Source organism: Chinchilla lanigera, unplaced genomic scaffold (assembly GCF_000276665.1).
Source record: "Chinchilla lanigera isolate Chin_1 unplaced genomic scaffold, ChiLan1.0 scaffold00071, whole genome shotgun sequence".
Taxonomy (NCBI): domain Eukaryota; kingdom Metazoa; phylum Chordata; class Mammalia; order Rodentia; family Chinchillidae; genus Chinchilla; species Chinchilla lanigera.
Genome location: NW_004955472.1, coordinates 12913682 through 12920700, shown reverse-complemented (window position 1 = coordinate 12920700; position 7019 = coordinate 12913682). Strand labels below are relative to the sequence as shown.

The 7019-nt window shown below is 38.4% G+C and overlaps 1 pseudogene; it reads right to left on the bottom strand.

Moving 5' to 3' along the window:
* Positions 1-4506: 4506 nt before the first annotated feature.
* On the bottom strand, positions 4507-5340 carry LOC102021335 (annotated as a pseudogene).
* Positions 5341-7019: the final 1679 nt, after the last annotated feature.

The window sequence follows — 7019 nt, the reverse complement described above, 5'->3', positions numbered from 1 at the left end:
GCCGCCGGGCTGCGGGAGCGAGGGTGCGGGCGAGGGCGCGCCGAGGCGGGGAGCGGGGTCCGCGACGGCGTGCGGTCGCTAGTCTTTTTTCCTTCGTGATCGGATGAATTCGATAAGGTGTGGCTTTTTAGCTTGAAGAAGTAAACTCGACGTTTTCCAGACTCACTGTTTCAAAGGAGAACTGACAGTTTGCTCAGGTCTCCTGACCCAATGAGCGTCGCACATTTTTTTTTTTAAATTTGAGAGCACGGGAACCTCCTTTGGGGGACTTTTCCTTCACTCTTATCGCTGAAAACAAAAATAGGTGTTGTTGCCTCCAAGGACTTAAGCACATGTAGGAGGTCACCGCTTTTCATTGTCTTCACTGACATTCCCCAGAACAGAATTTTAACCTTCCTTCCAAATTAGTAAATGGTGTATTCTGGAATTCTAGTCTAATTTGAGCTCTTAATTTTTAAACATCCTTTCAGTCTGGAATTAAACACAAACCCATTTTGCCTCTGGATTTACATGATTCATGTTGTATTTTTCGTGAATTTCATCTTTTTTTATTCCCTTGTTTTTCGTTTTTGAGTGTTAAGTAAGGGAATTATTGATTCAATTTCCTGTGTTCTTTTAAAAGGAGAATGCGTCAGTCTTTGTGGCCATGTCAGCTGTTTGTTTGGATACATTTGAGATCATAATATTCACCCTAACATCAAAATTACAAGGAGTAGGACAAAACAATTCTTACCATATACTGTTGTTACAGAAATAAAATATGTTCTAAGGTTCTATGGGATACTAGAGGCAGTTGCATCAGTTAAGTGAGTTACTGAGCAAATGATTCCAGAAATCATTATATCCTCAGTGGTAACCAGGTCTCTTCCTGAAATACGGACTTTGTTGTCTGTTTCTGCCTAACACATTATAAAAGTCCGAGGAGCTTACTTGTTTGGAAACTATTATAATGTATGGTTATAAGTAAATATGTCATATGTAAATAAATATCCTAAGCAGAATTACAAATTAAATTGACTAAAGTTAATATGTTCATATAATTTTTCAGGAACAGTAATATAAACCTCATGTAGAAATAAATACTTTGCTAAAATGGGAAATACGTGCATAGAAAAATCAACCCACACACTTTTCCAGATCTCTTCCTTTTTGTCACTTCAAGTTTCTGACTTCTCTCAGCTATACACGGACCTCTCTCTAAGATGGCAGCATTTCAGTTGGCCTTCTTGGTTCACTGTTCTTCACTTCAGAGAGATAATGTGGGTCACAGATCCCAAGATACGATGATAAATTAAATTAGACTGGTTTTTTTTTTTTAAAAGATTTCAGAGACTTCAAGTTTTATACAGTTTTTATTTGAATATTTTTGTGAGCAAGGGTGCTATGGTTTGTGTCTGTGTGTCCCCCCAAAGCCTCATGCGGTCATGGGGCAGGCTTTTAGAGTTTGATTGATTATGGGTGTGAGAGCTACACCCACCCCTGGGGTGGATAGTTTGCATATGTAAGGGAGAGGAAGAGGCTGCTTGCGACCATTCCTCCCTTGTGTGCTTGTTGCTTTTGCCGTGTTCTGCCCCCATGAGCTGTAGCCTTCTGTCATGTGCCACTCTGCCTTGTAACCTGCCCAGTATGGACTGAAACCTCCACAAACTGTAAGCAAAGTAAACCTTTTCTTCCTTAATTTTGGGCATCAGGTATTTTGTCCCAGCAAAGAGACAAAAATAACCAAGACAAAGGGGTTTTCTTGCTGCTTAGGAAGTGCTGTACTTCCTTTTTCATCCTGCGGTCTGAACAGAAATACCACAGTAAAAGTGAAAACAAAAAGCCCTCAAACCCAATTTTCAATAACTTTTAATGCATTATTTTTCCCTTTTTTATTTAACATTCCCAAAAAGCTGCCCTTGCATTTGAGTGCAGTAAATGAAAGGGAAAACAAATGAAAGTGTGACTATGAGAAGGTGAAAAGAAAGTGCCTCACTCTTAAGGGAAAGACAATCTGCTTTCTTCTGTTCTCTTATTCACCTTCTGTCTCCTCCAGTGTCCTTTCTGCTTCTAAATTCTCTTCATACAGTTTCACCTAGAGTTCTCAGTTCCAACTATCTTTCTACTGCAGGGATGGTTTCAATCTAGAATACATTCTACATATGTTCCACATAATACTAAGCAAAATAACAGTAAGCCATACCTGTAACTAAATCTATCATAATTGAAGTGCATGAAATCTTAAGCATATGAAAAGAGTTTGGTAATAAATCTTACCCAGAGGATCCATCTGGACAGAAATATTCATAGGATAAATATTCATAATTGAAGTGCATGAAATCTTAAGCATACGAAAAGAGTTTGGTAATAAATCTTACCCAGAGGATCCATCTGGACAGAGAACACTGTGGAGGGAAAAGATAATCCAGTTTCTTTTTTCCCATCCCAAACTACTTCTCTGTTCTACTGTAATCTCAGAATTATTTTGTGTGTGTTATCACTAACTTGCCTCCTTTGTTCACCTCTTGACCTACTCCAGTGCAGATTCAGCGGATTTCTTCTATCAAACCACCTGTTAGTAAGATTGTCGTCATCCTGTACTTTCACAGTGTGGCCGAGAGTTTCAGTGTGCATTTTCTATTAACTCAGATTCCTTTTCTAAACAAAATTTTTTTTCAGTGTACTTTTGTGAGCATTCTCACTTCCTTTCCTTCTAATATATGGCTCGTTCACCTATTTCCTTTATGGTTGTTCTCTCACTTTCCTTAAAAGATAGAACTTCTTTAGGAAGTCTTTGTCTTCTTTTTTTTTCCTTTACACTCTGTCCTTACATGACAATGTCCATTGCTGAACTTTCTGTGGCCACATGTGAACCTCCATTCGTGGCTGTTCTTCCACATTGTAAACTCAGGAGTCTCCCTTGCAATGGACATTTGCACTTACATGATTATTAGTCAATATTTAGAGGGTACCTCTGCCTTCAACTTATAACCTAACAGTGCCTCTGTCTACCATCTTCTGAGGGAATTTCATTGTTTTTCCTTCTTCTAATGGTAGCATCTAAAGAAAGGAACATTGATTCATAGTATTTTATTTTTATTTTTTGTTTTCTGTAAAATTGAAGGATGCAAAAAAGCATGAACTACTTTTGTTATGTGGGACTCTAAAACCTGAGAGCAACATACAACCTGACTTAGATTAAATGAATTTTTCTTTATAACTTAAGTGTAACATTTATGGGTCAATTACTTCTACCACTCTTTGTAAAACAGCTTGCATGCTCAGGATTGCTTTTTTTTAAAAAAAAAAGAATAAATGCATACAAGAAATTTTCTGTATTAAATTTTAATGAAGTAAGCAAAATAAATGGAGACATAAGGCACCCATTTTGTTTTGTGTGCTACAGGGCAAAGATGCATATCAGATAATTTGAACAAAAATAATTTAGATCTTATATATAGTTTAATACACCTTTAAGTAGATAAATAGATATATCGGCATTGTGGAAGACTGCCACGTTGCCCTCCCCCAGGCCCAAATGTGATCCCGTTTATTAGCAAGCAGCATAGGCTGAATAGAGATGACTTCCCTAAATTGGCTTTTAGTTTAATTAGTGAGTCTGGCTGAAGCTGTATGTTGCTCCCAGAGAGGCAGGTTGTGAGACTGCAGGGCTAACATAGGAGATAATGGTTCTCCTGAGCCTGTGTGACTCTAGAGAAAATTCCTTCCCAGAACTGGCTACAAAGCAGGATACTTGTTAACCACAACCTGAATCTGGCTGTTCAGTCTCTTTCCCAGGAATGATTTATTCCCTCTTACAAGCTTTCGCCTGCCTAGCCACTTGTCTGGCACATCCAGCTGCAATCCCCTCACCATTTTCCTCAATGCAAATGTGATCGTTGAATACGGAGATTCAGACTGCCTTGTGACCTTTTGTTCTCCCTGAACAACTGATCATCTCAGTTCCCTGTTCATCGCCATTTTTGTCTCTTGCTCTTTCTTTTTACCATGTGCTGTAACACCTTGCAGGAGATTGGGATCTCCTGCAAGGGGTCTCTAACACAGCATAATCATCTGTAAAGAATATTGTTATGGTTTGGATATCAAGTGTCCCTCAAGTGGAGTATGTGTTCAGAGGAAGGGCTTTTGGAAGGTTTTGCATCATGTTGCCACTACAGTTGGCATGCTGTTAGGAAGTGGGGCCTGCTTGGAGGTGGGTCACTGGGTCTCCCTCCTTGGCTGCTCCTGTTTTCTGGACCCCATGACATACAGAGCTTTTCTTTAGCTATGCCCCTTGGCCATGCTGTTACAAATTTTGCCTTGAACCAACCTACCATGGATTGTAACTGTGAGCCAAAATAAAACTCACCTCCTTTAAGCTGTATTGTGTCTTGTTGATGGGAAGGTAACTAAGACATATATGATTTTGCTTAAAGCTGAAAGCATCTGACAAACATGTTGAGTTTATATAACAATTACTGAATAAATCAGTGTCTTCAAAATAGCAGAAGCTGTGGATGTGTGATACTATGAATAGTCAATGAGAATCATTTTTATGTTGGACCAGGTCTCATTCTTCACTTGTAAGCATTCTTCTAATGTTACCAAAGAAGAGAAGGACTTCATGATTTCTGCTCCGGCAGCCTTGCAGGCACAAGGACTGTATCTCTTCTCCTTCAGGTAGAGAGCAATCCTGTAGAAGTAGTTCCTCACAGCCACTCTGGAATCCTCATGCATAAGGGGAGCCTCTTCCAGCTCTGCCTTCTGGAGGCAGGCCTGCAGGTCATTCAGCTGCTAGTGGAGGACAGTGCACAAGATGTCCAGCAGGCTCTTGTCCCAGGCAGCAGATGAGTCCTCTCTGCTGAAGAGGTTAAAGGTCTGCCTGGTTATCTCATGGAGGATGGAGAGAGCCTGAGCCTTCTGAATCTGCTTGCCATCAAATTCCTGCTGACGGAAGGCAAAGTCCTGTCTGTCCTTCAGGCAGGAGAGAGTGGAGATTCTTCTCATTTGTCTCGGGAGAATCAAGGCCCTCGTGTTCCCCTGGCTGTATGTCTGAAGCAGGCCACAGCGCAGAGAGAAGGTTGGCCTGAAGATGAGCATCACCTGGGCCACCGGAGAAGCAAAGGGCAAGGGCACTGGGAAATTTGCAGGTGCTTCTGCCCTGGCTGAGATGGGTGATCCTGAAACTTGATCTCTGGGTTCTCTGAAGATCTTGGTTTGTTCAAACAGCTTAAATAGGGAACACATGAGGTTCCATTTTCTGAATACCCTAACCTTGTTTTCTAATTCTGTCTTTCCTTTTCTTTTTGCATTCTCTATTTTGAGTTTGAGTAGGGTTTTGCAAGATTCTGTTTTCGTCATTGCCTATACTTCCCATGTGATTAGGGCCTTTTTAGATATTTACCTAATTAAATCCTTGATTAAAATTCAGTGACAGAGGATAAAGCATAATATATTTATGAACAAAATCTATTCTATAATTCACACATTAAAAGGAAGTGAAGTTACTTGAATTAAGTACAATGTTAAGAATAAAAAATTTTAAATAGCAACATGTTAAATTTAAAAGTTCTTACTAATTAATAACTTCATAAAAGTACCCTTTTAGTATAATTCATTTCTGAAGGAAGTTCAATTTCTCTTCTAAATTATATAATTCACTTATAATTTAGTGATTTTGATTATTGCATATGATTGATATAAATTATCATGAACCACATTATATGAAAGTTTATAAATTTTTAAAGATATTTCTTTATAAAGAAATCTTGAGATATCTTTCAAAACTGCAATATTGTTAGTGTAAAAGCTATGAATTTTGTTTCACATGAGAAAATGATTTTTAACTTGTTTAGCTGCTAGATGAAAGTTTAAATTCAAGACTAGTTGAGGAAAAAGGATCAACAGAAGAAAAAACTTACATTAGAATTCAGATATCCTAAAGAATCTTCATAGTCTAACCATAGCTAATTTTTACAAAACAAAAACTACTTTTGAGTACTTTCCTCCACTTGAAAGCCTCATTTGCTTAAGACAGGCCTGTTACTTAGTTACTAAGCTGGCCCATTTTAATGACTTCTGTATTATAGTTTTCATCTTCTTTAGCACGTGTCTTTATAAATTGGAATACCTTTGTAAAACGTTTGGGGCATGGTCTAAATCACAACAAAATCAAAGACCTAAATCCAAACAAATCGAAGGAGCCCAGGCTTAGAGCTGATAGCCGTAAGAGCTCACTCTAAGGATGGCAGGTAGAAACACTGAAGCAGTTCTAGAGAAAAGAAGAGAGTCCAGCACGTTGCAGAATGAAGACAAAGTCTGGTCATTTGCATTGTCAATTTCATGGGGCTTTTTGTAAGCTGGTAGGGTTGGGTTGAGTAAACTGATTTACTTTGAGGAACTGGACCTAAGAATGGGCAATATCATGAAAAAGGTAAAGCAGAAGGTTTGGGGGAAAATACTTTTGCAAAGGTGGAAAGTAATCTGGCAAAAATGAGCACAGACTTGAAACTGAGTAATTGGAGTTAAGTAGTGCAAAGAAAGAACACCAATAAAAAGTGGACACATGAATGGAGTGGGCAGTAGAGCTAAAGATACTTATTACATTTTTCAAGACTTTTCAAGGAAACGTTTTAATGCAAGATTGTGTTTAGCACTTGAAAAAAGAGACCAAACATTTGATTTTGAGAGCTTGTTCTTCAAATTTCTATTGTTTTACTTAGAATTGTAGAATGAAAAACAAAACCAGATTAGAAATGACTCATCATCCTCTTTTGTGTCAGTAATCCTTAAAGAACTGCAAGAGGTCACCTAATCATACTTTTTTCATCTCAGGTGCTAAGGATAATACTTTACAAAACGTTTTCTCCAAACTTGTAGCCCTGTCAAACCTTTAACTACGCTTCTGAGAGTTACCTGAAGTTGATTCCCAAAGGCAACAGGTTGATAAAACTGCAAACTTGAACAAATGAAATATTTCCTAGGAATTGGAGTTTAGGGCAGAATTATTTTATAAAATGTGTGCTGGAAGAAAATTGGTT